Below are 14,185 nucleotides of genomic sequence, written 5' to 3'. Positions count from 1 at the left end.
AACTGACCCGTATGGAAGATATGTATTTATAGAGTGTAAGCTGAACTCCCAGCCATATTACATCTTAGCAGTGTATGTCCCCCCTCCGTTCTCATATAATGTGCTGCAACAAGCTGCGTCCTTCATAGCTCCCTCCCCTAATACCCCAGTGATTTGCTTGGGGGATTTTAATAACGTCCTGGATATGTCTATGGACCGATGGCACTCCCCACAGGCTGCGCTGGTGGGAGGTGGTCCTACCAAGTTTGCGGATTTTTTGAATAGTTTGCAATGGGTAGATGTGTGGCGACTTCGTCATCCCGCGGCTCGTCAGTTCTCCTGCTTCTCCAGCACTCATGGCTCCTTCTCCAGAATTGACCTGATGCTGGTGTCCCCCACCCTCGTCCCTAGGATAATTGACGTTCACTACGAGGCTCGAGGGGTTTCCGACCACTCCCCTCTGATGATGACTCTTGCTGTGGAAAGTCAGAGGGGGCACTCCTATTGGAAATTGCACCCCTCTTGGCTGACCCAGCTGGGGAACTGCGGTGACTTGGAGACTCAATGGGAGGGGTACTTTGGCGACAATGTAGGGTCTGCCCCGGGTACAGTAGTTTGGGACTCGTTTAAGGCGTTCTTGAGAGGATCATATATTGGACGAATAGCGGCTCATAAAATGGCCTCTAGGGAGAGAGAACAGGCCCTTGAAAAAGATGCTAGGGACCTAGAGTCCCAATATCTATCTGACAGCGCCCCCGCGACAAAGACAAGATGGCTGATGGCTCAGTCAGTTTGGTTGGCCCACCTGTCTGATAGAAACTCTCGCTCCCTTCTTTTTAAAGCTACTAATATATATATGCAGGCTGATAGAACGGGAGGCCTCCTGGCCCGTCTTATACATTACGATCGTCCTGGGACCACAATCACCCAAATGTCCGGAGCGGATGGCTCTCTTGTCGACACCACACCGGACATTGCGCTGTTATTCCGTTCTTACTTCTCTGAGGTTTATAATTCACAGTTGCAGCGCTCTGCTTCAGATCTGTCATGCTACATGGGGGGTGTTCCGCTGCCCGCGCTCTCCTCTGAGGCCCGAGAGCTGCTGGAGGCGCCTTTGACGTTGGAGGAGGTGACTGCGGCCATTGGTATGTCCCCTAATGGCAAGGCTCCGGGATGTGACGGAATCCCCTCCGAGGTATACAAGAATCATATTGATTTTTTTGGCCCCAAGCTGCATGCCCTGTACTTAGATATATTTGCCAGTAACGATCTCCCCCCCTCCATGTCAGAGGCAATTATAATAGTGATTCCAAAACCCGGTAAAGACCCTAAATCTCTGGACTCCTATAGACCGATTTCCCTGATTCCCACCGATGCCAAGATCCTGGCAAAGATATTGGCAATACGGCTCAACTCAGTGATAACCTCCCTAATTCATCCGGACCAGACCGGCTTCATGCCAGGAAAGTCCACGTCTATCAATTTACGTAGACTATATACCATTTTACAGCTCCCGCATGAATCCCCCTCTGACTCGGCTGTGGTCTCGTTGGACGCGGCCAAGGCCTTTGACAGCATTGAGTGGGCTTATTTATGGGAGGTGTTGGCTCGTATGGGATTTGGACCCAATTATATAAAATGGATTAAACTATTGTATCAACATCCGACTGCCAGGATCTTGGTGAACGGTTATGTGTCCCCATCTTTTCAATTGACCCGAGGCACTAGGCAGGGTTGCCCCCTGTCCCCTACGCTGTTTGCCTTGGCCATCGAGCCCCTGGCATGCTTGATTAGATCGCACCCGGATATTGTGGGAATATGTACAGGTTCACGTGAGGATAGGATAGCTCTATATGCCGATGACATGTTGATGTTTTTGCAGGATTACACCAGGTCAATGCCCAGCCTGCTGAGTGTGATAGAAGGCTTTGGAGATCATTCGGGCCTTAGAATTAACTGGCCTAAATCATACATTATGCCAGTTATAGGCCCCCCTCCTACTGTTTCCAGAATCCCCCTGCCTTTGAGTTGGACGGTACAATTTAAGTACCTTGGAATCCAAATAACTAATGACCCTTCTGATTTTGTCCCCCTGAATCTAGATCCGACCACTCAGTGGGTCATGGGCAAATCTAAGACTTGGTGTAAGCTTCCACTAACGGTCTCTGGCAGGGTTAATCTCATTAAAATGATTATACTCCCCAAGCTCCTGTATATTATTCTCCAATCCCCGGTGTATATCTATCCAATATTCTTTAGAAAATTGAATAGCGTTCTGTCCTCACTGATCTGGGCTAATAAAAGACCTAGGATACAGCTAAATACCCTTACCAGACAGAGATCTGACGGCGGCCTGGCTCTACCTAACTTTCAGATATATTACTTCGCTGCTCAGCTGACTCATATCACTATATGGGCACAAAACTCGGGGACTGACTCTTTGCATTGTGAGTTTATCCGTTGTTACTTTCCCTACCTCTCTCCTATGCAGGTGTTACTAAGTGGGAGCATAGCTAGATTTCTTCCCCCTATCATTTTTCAGGCCCTAAAGATTTGGCGGGCCCTGAGAGACCTTTTGAGATATGACGACCTAGACCCGGATACCCCCTTGTGGTACTCTGACTGGCTCCCTGAACTGCATGCACTTGAGGGGCGGGAGGTGTGGGCCCCTAGATCGGTGATATCTGTCTCTCAACTTTATCTAGATAATACATTAAAATCCTTTCAACAACTGAGGGATGAGTTTGACCTACCCAATTCCTACTTCTTCAGATACCTCCAGCTTCGGCATGCCCTCCAGACCCAATTTGCTGAATCACCTCCGCGAATCCTCCCATTTCCCATCAAGACATTTGTGACCACTTTGGGTCAGGCTAAGATGGTCTCACTTGCGTATGGATATCTTCTTACCAAGCTCCATACGGACCCTTTGACGCGTCTCCGTGGAAGGTGGGAGGAGGATTTGGGTCTAATAAATGAGGAGGACTGGGCCCTCGCTTTAGAATACCCTGCTAAGGTTACCAAGTCCCTTAGATATCAGCAGATTCAATTCTTCATCTTACACAGAACATATATGACTCCAGCTAGGCTGGCTACGTTCGGGACGGGCAGATCTAATCTCTGTCCTAAGTGTGGGGGGGCGGTGGGAACATTCTGGCATCTGGTGTGGGATTGCCCGAGGTTGAGGGTGTTCTGGTCGGGGGTCGGGTCAATTCTGGAGAGTACGGGAGTGCCTGGCGGACTGCTTACCCCACAATTCTGTATCTTGGGAATGGGGTGCCTTGCTCCTGGGTCAGTTTCAAGGGGTCTCTATGCTCTAAATGTATGTGCCTTGGCTAAGGTTTGCATTGCAAGAATGTGGATGGCCCCCAAAGGACCGTTAATATCTGCACTTAAGGCCTTAATTAATGACACTATAATTAAGGAAAGATATGTTTACATGAAGCAAAGTGCATCAGCTAAGTTTGAAAGAGTTTGGTCTCCATGGCTAGATTCCCCCCACTCTCGTCTTGTTCCCCAAATATAGTAGACACTGAAGTGCAAGCTTGTCAATAACCTAATGCGCCTGATGTGTACTGAGATGATGACGGCTGGGCCCTGCGAGCCCTCTTACTTACTTATGTGTATGACTAGTGGAGCCCTGAATCTAACTCTCCTTCTTAAATTGCCTCCCTTGCCCTTTCTTTAGTTGTTTGTTATTTTCTTATAGTTTAGGTTGCGGGTTTAAATATAAAAATTAATGAAGACTAATATAGATGGTTGCGGACTTCGTAGATCATGAGAGTCTGAACATTGGGAAATCCTAGTATACATCTTTATTGAAAATATTCTGATATCCTATTGATGTAGGATATGTGTAAAACATGGCTTTGATTCAACATGAATGGATGTAATGTTTGAGATATGATTATGATATGCAATGTCTGTACCTTAAATCTCCAGACTATTGAATAAAAATTACTTTATTAAAAAAGAAAGGCAGGGGATACTATTCGACTCTGTTTCTAGTTCCGAAGCCAAATGGGTCCTTCCAGCCTATAATCAACCTCAAATCATTGAAGTTTGTGTAAAAATAGTCAGATTGTGTATGGATATTCTGCGCTCTATAGAGCTGGCCATGGAACCTGAAGACTATGTGGTTTCCCTGGACATACAGGATGCTTGCCTGCACATGCCTATTGCGATGTCGCATCAGCAATATCTGCGGTTTGCGATTAGCAACCTACATTATCAATTCCAGGCACTTTTGGATTGGCCATGGCCCCTCAGATCTTCACCAAGGTCATGGCCATGATGACGGCTCTTCTCCGTCGTCAGGGTATCAGGATCCTGCTGTATCTGGACTACTTGCTCATCCTGGCGAACTCCCAAGAGGTTCTCCTCAGTCACCTGTATCTGACGGTCCAATTCCTACTAGTCCACTCATCAACTGGAAAAAGTCCTCGCAGGTCCCTGCTCGGAGCATGGTGCACCTGGGGGCACTACTGGACACACACAGCCGATTGTTTTTGTCTCCTGAGAAAGTCCTGAAACAGGATCAGATATTTCTCTAACGTCCTTGAGGATGCTGGGATTCCGTAAGGACCATGGGGAATAGACGGGCTCCGCAGGAGATAGGGCACTTTAAGAAAGCTTTGGACTCTGGGTGTGCACTGGCTCCTCCCTTTTTGCCCCTCCTCCAGACCTCAGTTTTACACTGTGCCCAGAGCAGGATGGGTGCACTGCATAGAGCTCTCCTGAGTTCTCTGCCTAAAAGCATTTTTGTTTGGATTTTTTCTCTACTTTTTCTACTGTTTCACAGGGAGCACTGCTGGCAACAGGCTCGCTGCATCGAGGGACTGAGGAGAGAGGAGCAGACCTTCTTGTCTAAGATAGGCTCTGCTTCCTCGGCTACTGGACACCATTGGCTCCAGAGGGGGTGAGCGCAGGTTCTTACTGGGCGTCCACCCCCGGAGCCGCGCCGCCGTTCTCATCACAGAGCTAGAAGAACAGAAGACAGAAGTCGTCAGGCGGCAGAAGCCTTCAGCTTCACGGAGGTAACACACAGCACTGCAGCTGTGCGTCATTGCTCCCATACACCTCACACACTCCGGTCACTGTAAGGGTGCAGGGCGCAGGGGGAGGGGGGCGGGGGGGGGGGGCGCCCTGGGCAGCAATATAAACACCTCTTATGGCAAAAGACAATATACATGTACAGGTGGGCACTGTACATGTATATAAAAGAGCCCCCGCCATATTTTTGTAAGTTTGAGCGGGACAGAAGCCCTCCGTCGAGGGGGCGGGGCTTCTCCCTCAGCACTCACCAGCGCCATTTTCTCTCCACAGCACCGCTGAGAGGAAGCTCCCCGGACTCTCCCCTGCTTACACACGGTGAAGGGGTGTTTAAAAGAGAGGGGGGCACATAATTGGTGGATAACATATTATACAGCGCTGCTGGGGAAAAACATTTTGTGTTGGTCTCCAGGATCATTGCGCTGGGGGGTGTGCTGGCATACTCTCTCTCTGTCTCTCCAAAGGGCCTTGACAGGGATACTGTCTTCAGGAAAGGGGTTCCCTGTGTGTGTGAAGTGTGTCAGTACGCGTGTGTCGACATGTTTGACGAGGAAGGCTCGCTTAATGTGGAGGGGGAGTGCTTGAATGGTAAGTCGAATTACTTAACTTATGTCCCCCCGTAGCATACAAAAAAGGCACCTCATTATCAAATGCAGTCCTTTCGTTCCAATAAAAACAAAAAGGTACGTGGATCATCCTTTGTTGCCAGAGGGAAAGGCAGGGGAAAGAAGCTGCACACAGCTAGTTCCCAAGAGCAAAAGTGCTCCCCTGCCTCTGCAAAGTCCACCGCATGACGCTGGGGCTTCCCGGGGGGACGCAGATCTAGTGGGGGCTCGTCTTCGGTTTTTCAGCCACGTCTGGGTTCACTCGCAGGTGGATCCCTGGGCATTAGAGATTGTTTCTCAGGGATACAGGCTGGAATTCGAAAACTTGCCTCCTCGCCGGTTTTTCAAATCGGCTCTGCCGGCTTCCCCGTCAGAGAGGGAGCTAGTGTTGGCGGCAATCCAAAAATTGTATATTCAACAGGTGATTGTCACAGTTCCTCATCTCTAGCAAGGAGAGAGGGATATTACTCAACCCTGTTTGTGGTTCCGAAACCGGACGGTTCGGTCAGACCCATTTTAAACCTATAATCTCTGAACCTGTACTTGAAGAGGTTCAAGTTCAAGATGGAATCACTCAGGGCGGTGTCCCTGGACATAAAGGATGCATACCTTCATGTTCCGATATTCCCCCCTCATCAGGCGTTCCTGAGATTTGCAGTGCAGGACTGTCACTACCAATTTCAGACGTTGCCGTTTGGGCTTTCCACAGCCCCGAGGATTTTCACCAAGGTAATGGCGGAAATGATGGTGCTCCTGTGCAGGCAGGGGGTCACAATTATCCCATACTTGGACGATCTCCTCATAAAGGCGAGATCTCGGGAGAAGTTGCTGGACAGCGTGTCTCTGTCCATGAAGACGTTGCAGATACACGGCTGGATTCTCAATATACCGAAGTCCCAGCTAGTCCCTACAACGCGTCTAACCTTTTTGGGGCTGATTCTAGACACAGACCAGAAAAAGGTTTTTCTTCCGATCGAAAAGGTTCAGGAGCTCATAGCCATGGTCAGGAACCTATTAAAACCAAAAAAGGTTTCAGTGCATCATTGCACGCAGGTCCTGGGGAAGATGGTGGCTTCGTACGAGGCCATCCCTTTCGTCAGGTTCCATCTGAGGACCTTTCAATGGGACCTCTTGGACAAGTGGTCCGGGTCCCATTTACGAATGCATCAAAGGATCACCCTGTCTCCCAGGACCAGGGTATCTCTCCTGTGGTGGCTGAACAGTGCTCACCTGCTAGAGGGTCGCAGGTTCGGCATTCAGGACTGGGTCCTGGTGACCACGGACGCAAGCCTCCGAGGCTGGGGAGCAGTGACACTGGGAAGAAATTTCCAAGGTCTCTGGTCAAACCTAGAGACTTGTCTCCACATCAACGTCCTGGAGTTGAGGGCCATATACAACGCCCTGTGTCAAGCGGAGGAATTGCTTCGGAGAAAACCGGTCCTGATTCAGTCGGACAACGTCACGGCAGTGGCTCATATAAACCGGCAAGGCGGAACAAGGAGCAGAGTGGCCATGGCAGACGCGACCAGGATTCTACGCTGGGCGGAAGGCCATGTAAGCGTGCTATCAGCAGTGTTCATCCCGGGGGTGGACAACTGGGAGGCGGACTTCCTCAGCAGGCACGACCTGCATCCGGGAGAGTGGGGACTTCATCAAGAAGTCTTCGCACAGATCACGGATCGATGGGGCCTGCCTCAAATCGACATGATGGCATCCCGTCTCTACAAAAAGCTAAAGCGGTATTGCGCCAGGTCAATGGACCCTCAGGCGGTAGCGGTAGACGCTCTGGTGACACCTTGGGTGTTCAGATAGGTCTATGTGTTTCCTCCTCTTCCTCTCATACCCAAGGTGTTGAGAATAATAAGAATGAGCAGTGTCAGAACAATCCTCATTGTTCCAGATTGGCCACGGAGGACTTGGTATCCGGAGCTGCAAGAGTTGCTCACAGAAGATCCGTGGCCTCTTCCTCTAAGGCAGGACCTGCTGCGGCAGGGGCCCTGTCTGTTCCAGGACTTACCGCGGCTGCATTTGACGGCATGGCGGTTGAACGCCGGATCCTAGCGGAAAAAGGAATTCCGGAGGAAGTCATTCCTACCCTGATCAAGTTAAAACATTATCACCGTATATGGCGGAAATATGTTTCTTGGTGTGAGGCCAGAGCTGCTCCTACGGAGGAGTTCCATTTGTGCCGTCTGCTTCACTTCCTTCAAACAGGAGTGACTTTGGGCCTAAAATTAGGGTCCATAAAGGTCCAGATTTCGGCCTTATTCATTTTCTTTCAAAGAAAATTAGCCTCTCTTCCTGAAGTACAGACTTTTGTGAAGGGGTGCTGCATATTCAGCCTCCCTTTGTGCCTCCGGTGGCGCCTTGGGATCTTAACGTGGTGTTACGTTTCCTCAAGTCACCTTGGTTTGAACCACTCAAAACTGTGGAGTTGAAATACCTCACGTGGAAAGTGGTCATGTTGTTGGCATTAGCTTCGGCTAGACGTGTTTCGGAATTGGCGGCTTTATCACATAAAAGCCCATACTTGGTTTTTCACGTGGATAGGGCAGAGTTGAGGACTCGTCCTCAATTTCTGCCAAAGGTGGTCTCCTCTTTTCATATGAACCAACCTATTGTCGTGCCTGTGGCTACACGGGACTTGGAGGATTCCGAGTCCCTGGATGTGGTCAGGGCTTTGAAGATTTATGTGACCAGAACGGCTAGAATCAGGAAGACTGAAGCTTTGTTTGTTCTGTATGCGGCCAACAAGGTTGGCGCCCCTGCTTCAAAGCAGACTATTGCTCGCTGGATCTGTAACACGATTCAGCAGGCGCATTGTACGGCAGGATTGCCGTTACCAAAATCGGTTAAGGCCCATTCCACTAGGAAAGTGGGCTCTTCTTGGGCGGCTGCCCGAGGGGTCTCTGCATTACAGTTGTGCCGAGCAGCTACTTGGTCGGGGTCTAACACCTTTGCAAAGTTCTATAAGTTTGATACCCTGGCTGAGGAGGACCTCCTGTTTGCTCAATCTGTGCTGCAGAGTCATCCGCACTCTCCCGCCCGTTTGGGAGCTTTGGTATAATCCCCATGGTCCTTACGGAGTCCCAGCATCCTCAAGGACGTTAGAGAAAATAAGATTTTACTTACCGGTAAATCTATTTCTCGTAGTCCGTAGAGGATGCTGGGCGCCCGTCCCAAGTGCGGACTTCTTCTGCAAGACTTGTATATAGTTATTGCTTACATAAGGGTTATGTTATAGTTTATCGGTTGAACCGTGGCTATGTTGTTGTTCATACTGTTAACTGGGTAGTTTATCACAAGTTATACGGTGTGATTGGTGTGGCTGGTATGGATCTCGCCCTTCGATTTACAGAAATCCTTCCTCGTACTGTCCATCTCCTCTGGGCACAGTTTCCCTAACTGAGGTCCGGAGGAGGGGCATAGAGTAAGGAGCCAGTGCACACCGATAGTCCAAAGCTTTCTTAAAGTACCCTATCTCCTGCGGAGCCCGTCTGTTCCCCATGGTCCTTACGGAGTCCCAGCATCCTCTACGGACTACGAGAAATAGATTTACCGGTAAGTAAAATCTTATTTTTCTCTCTCGCCCAAGAGTGTCGATACATTCGGCGATGCAAGTACTAGGCCTCATGGTGTCGGCTTTCGACATTGTAGAGTATGCTCAATTTCATTCCCGCCCTCTACAGAGGTTATTCCTTTCCAAGTGGGACTACCTACCTCATCGGATCAGGTCTCAAATGATCTCCTTGACTCCGGAGGTTTGTCTGTCACTAAGCTGGTGGCTACAGGACCAACAGTTGAGCAGGGGCCGTTCCTTCTGGATCTCCAACTGGGTCCTCCTGACAACGGATGCCAGTTTGCGGGGTTGGGGCGCGATGTTGGAGCAACACTCTCTCCAGGGTCAGTGGACCAAGGAGGAATCTTTCCTCCCGATAAACATTCTGGAATTGCGGGCAGTGTTCAATGCTTTGACACTGGCCCTGCCTCTGGTACAGAACAGGCCTGTTCAAGTACAATAAGACAACGCCACCACGGTGGCATACGTAAATCATCAAGGAGGTACTCTAAGTATCAAAAATCCTCCGTTGGGCGGAATGTCATCTGCCCGCAATATCGGCAGTGTTCATCCCCGAAGTCCTTAACTGGGAAGCGGATTTCCTCAGTCGTCAGGGCGTTCACGCCAGAGAGTGGAGTCTTCATCCGGAAGTCTTTCAACTCCTAGTGGACAAGTGGGGCCTACCAGATGTACACCTGATGGCGTCTCTACACAATCACAAGGCTCCGGTATTTGGATCAAGTACAAGGGATCCTCAAGCAGCGTTCGTGGACGCACTGGCAATTCCATGGAACTTTTGGCTGCCATACGTGTTCCCTCCGGTGTCACTCCTGCCCAGGGTACTACGGAAGTTCAAGCAAGAAAGAGCAATACTACTACTAGTCGCTCCAGCGTGGCCCAGACGGCATTGGTTCTCAGACCTGCAGGGTCTATCGATAGAGCGTCCTCTTCTAATTCCTCGACGCCCAGACCACCTCGTTCAGGGCCCTTGTGTCTATCCGAACCTGGCCACACTGGCTTTGACGGCGTGGCTCTTGAAGCTTCACTCCTGAGGGCCAAGGGATTCTCCGAGGCGGTTATTCAAACTAAGTTGAAGGCCCGCAAACCGGCTTCTGCACGGATTTATGACAGGGTCTGAAACTCTTACTTCACATGGTATGCTGCTAAGAATTATGATGCCTATTCGTTCAGAACTTCTAGGCTTTTTGCCTTTTTGCAACTGGGCCTAGATTTCGGCCTTCGTCTGGCCTCCCTAAAGGTTCATACATCTGCCTTGTTGTTGTGGTTTCAGAGGAAAATTGCGTCTATTCCTGACGTTAATATTTTCACTCAGCGCGGTTTACGGATTCAGCCCCCTTATGTCCCTCCTGTGGCTCCATGCCCTACAAGTGTCTCCATTTGAACCTCTTAAGTCTGTGGATCTTAAATGTCTTACACTTAAGGCTGTTTTTTTACTGGCTATTGCCTCTGCTACGAGGGTGTCAGACTTAGGCGCCTTGTCCTGTCGTCCACCCTTTCTCATTTTTCACCGTGACCATGCAGTTCTTCAAACTCGCCCTGGTTATCTACCTAAGGTGGTATCTTTTGATCTTAACCAAAAGATTGTGGTTCCAGCCTTTATCTCTTCTGGTTTGTCCTCCAAAGAGTGGTCTTTGGATGTGGTACGGGCTCTCCGTATTTACGTAGAGAGGACTGCCTCCCTGAGGAGGTCAGATACCCTTTTTGTACTTTTCGGTTTTCAAAAACGTGGCTGGCTTGCGAATAAGCAAACCTTGGCCAGATGGATTAGAATGGTGATTGCACAAGCTTATGAACAGGCTGGTCTTCTAGCTCCTGCTGCTGTCAAAGCCCATTCTACCCGGTCTGTTGGGCTTTCTTGGGCGGCCTGCTGAGGCGCGTCCGCTGAACAATTGTGTCCTCTGTGAACACTTTCATCAGGTTTTATGCCTTTGATACTTCCGTCTCCCAGGATGCTTCCTTTGGACGCCGGGTTCTTGTACCCGCTACAGTGCATCCTCTTCCATGAGAAGATGCTTTAGGACATCTCTGATGTTATTTCCTGTGGAATACCAGTGTACCCCGCTGCAGAAGAGATTTATGGTAGACTTACAGTACCATAGTTAAATCTCTTTCTGTGAGGTACACTGGATTCCACAGGGCGCCTACCCTGACGCACTTAGCTTCTTTTGGTTTGTATGGCATTAGCTGCTAGTCCCTTCTCCTGTCGTGAGACTGTGGTTCTATATGACTAACATCTACTGTCTCTTTTACCTGCTACTGCATTGGACTGGTTAACGAAACTGAGTTCCAGTGCCTGAGGCAGAGTTTTAGAGGAGGCGGTGCAGTGCATCCTGGGAACAGTGAAAGCTTTAGCCTGTTGGTGCATATGATCAAGATCCAACTCTACACCTTGATGTTATTCCCTGTGGAATCCAGTGTACTTCGCAGAAAGATTTAACTATGGTATGTCTGCCATAAATCTCCTTTTCTCCCCTCTGGGGCCCCGCCGGCGAGACGCTCCTACCCGAGGCCATCTGTACAGTCCTTTCGGTCTCACATATTTCGATCTAAGGCCATAGGTGCTTCCAATGCGACTAGAGGCACTAGAGGTAAGTCAAGAAAGCCTGCAAGCACCAGCTCCGGAAAAGGCCACCAGTTCTGCTTCCATTAAGGCCTCCGCATGACGGTGCCCACCCTCCCCAACGATTTTTAAAATCAAGCTTACCAGCTTTGGAAGACATGCAGGTTACGTTGCAGCAGGCCATTCTAAAGTTGGTCCAGTCCCACGTCATTGTTCCTGTACCAATACCACAACGAGGCATAGGTTATTACTCCAACCTGTTTGTGGTACCGAAACCGGACTGTTTGGTAAGTCCCATTTTGAACCTAAAGTCCTTGAATTCTTACCTGAAGGTGTGCAAGTTCAAAATGGAATCCTTACGAGCAGTGATTGCGGTCATGGAAGAACAGGAATTCATGGTTACCTTGGATATCAAGGTCGCTTACCTCCATATTCCGATTTGGCCACCTCATCAGGCGTACCTGAGGTTTGCCCTGCTGGACAATCACTACCAATTCCAGGCACTGCCCTTCGGCCTATCCACAGCTCCGAGGGTGTTCACAAAGGTGATGGCGGAGATGATGTTCCAGCTTCCCGGTTCAGGGAGTCAATATTGACCCTTACCTGGACTATCTTCTGATCAAAGCAAGATCTAGGGAGCTTTTGTTGCTCCATATCGACCGCACTATCCAACTTCTGTCACCCATGGGGGGATCCTCAACTTCCAGAAGTCCCACCTGGAGCCGTCTCAGCGGCTCCTGTTCCTGGGAATGTTGCTGGATACTGTAGCCCAGAAGGTGTTCCTACCAGAGGACAAGTTGAGAACACTTCAGCAGATGGTCCGCATGGTGCTTCCACCTACTCGAGTGTCCATCCATCTTTGCAGATTGTTGGGAAAGATAGTCACCTTGTACGAGGTGATCCAATATGAGAGGTTCCATGCCAGGACTTTTCAGCTGGATCTCCTGAGCAAATGGTCCGGATCACGTCTTCAGATGCACCGAATGGTACGGCTGTCACCTCAAACCAGGATTTCCCTCCTGTGGTGGCTGCAATCCTTCAATCTCCTGGAAGGCCGGAGTGTCGGGATTCAGGATTGGATCCTCCTCACAACGGATGCGAGTCTGAGAGAATGGGGAGCTGTCACCCAAGGGGTGCAGTTCTAGGGCAGGTGGTCAGCACACGAAGCCCTCCTTCCGATCAGCATTCTGGAACTTCGGGTGACCTACAATGCTCTGCTTCAGGCCTCTCCTCTGCTCAATGATCGCGCAATCCAAGTACAGTCGGACAACGCCACAGCAGTGGCGTACATCAATCGACAAGGAGGAACAAAAAGCAGAGCCTGCATACGAGAGGTGTCAAAAATACTCCTCTGGGGGGAAAGAAATGCAAGAGCAATGTTGGCAATCTTCTTTCCGGGTGTGGACAACTGGGAGGCGTATTTCCTGGCGTATTGGGGGGTCATTCCGAGTTGATCGCTAGCTGCCATTGTTCGCTGCGCAGCGATCAGTGAAAAAACGGCTAATCTGCGCTTGCGTATGCACGCAATGCTCACGCGCGTCGTACGGGTACGAAGTCAATTGTGGTTTTTCACTGGTTCTAGTGACGATTCCAATCGCACAGCTGAACGCAAGGAGATTGACAGAAAGAGGGCGTTTAGGGGTGTCAACTGACCGTTTTCTGGGAGTGTTTGGAAAAACACAGGCGTGGCCGGGCGTTTGCTGGGCCGGTATCTGACGTCATTACCGTGTCACTCGTCGCAGCAATCATCGCACAGGATACGTAACTACATGGCTGGTCTTGTTTTGTACAAAATATGTTTGCAGGCGCTCTGCTGCACAGGCGTTCGCACTCCTGCAAAGCGAAAATACACTCCCCCGTGGGCGGCGACTATACGTCAGCACGGATGCTAAAAGTAGCTAGCGAGCGATCACCTCGGAATAACCCCCATTGGGCGCCCGCCACAGTGCGTTGACTTTTCTGCAGGTTCTCTTTTATGTGGTTACCTGTACAGCTGTTGCTGTTGTTGTTTCCAGTCTTTGTATGTTAGTGGTGTGCTGGTTTATAAATCTCACCACTCTTTGTTGTCATGTTTCCTTCTCTCATATATGTCCTTTCTCCTTCGGGCATGTTTTTGCCTATAACTACCTGTGGGAGGGGGGCATAGAGGGGAGGAGCAAGCACACCCAGTGAAGAAATTTAAAGTGCACCGGCTCCTTTGGACCCCGTCTATACCCCATCGTACTAAGTCTCTCCAATATTCCTTATGGACTACGAGAAAAGGATTTACCGGTAGGTAATTAAAATCCTATTTTTTTGCGCAAGGGCGGGGATATGGCTGGCTAACATAGTGGTTGGCACCTTTAGTGAATCCTTGTATCAGATATAGTGAATCCTACATAAGCAGCAGGTGTGTAATAGAGAGAGCTG

General features: G+C 49.7%; 1 protein-coding gene across 2 annotated transcripts in view; it reads left to right on the top strand.

The window, feature by feature from the left end:
- The window catches only part of SCAF1 (SR-related CTD associated factor 1), a 210,739-nt gene that overhangs the window by 55,362 nt on the left and 141,192 nt on the right, over positions 1–14,185 (top strand). The gene's annotated exons all lie outside the window — the stretch shown is intronic.

Source organism: Pseudophryne corroboree, chromosome 10, assembly GCF_028390025.1.
Source record: "Pseudophryne corroboree isolate aPseCor3 chromosome 10, aPseCor3.hap2, whole genome shotgun sequence".
Taxonomy (NCBI): Eukaryota; Metazoa; Chordata; class Amphibia; order Anura; family Myobatrachidae; genus Pseudophryne; species Pseudophryne corroboree.
Note: the sequence above shows the minus strand (reverse complement) of the source record. Positions and strands in the feature narration are given on the sequence as shown.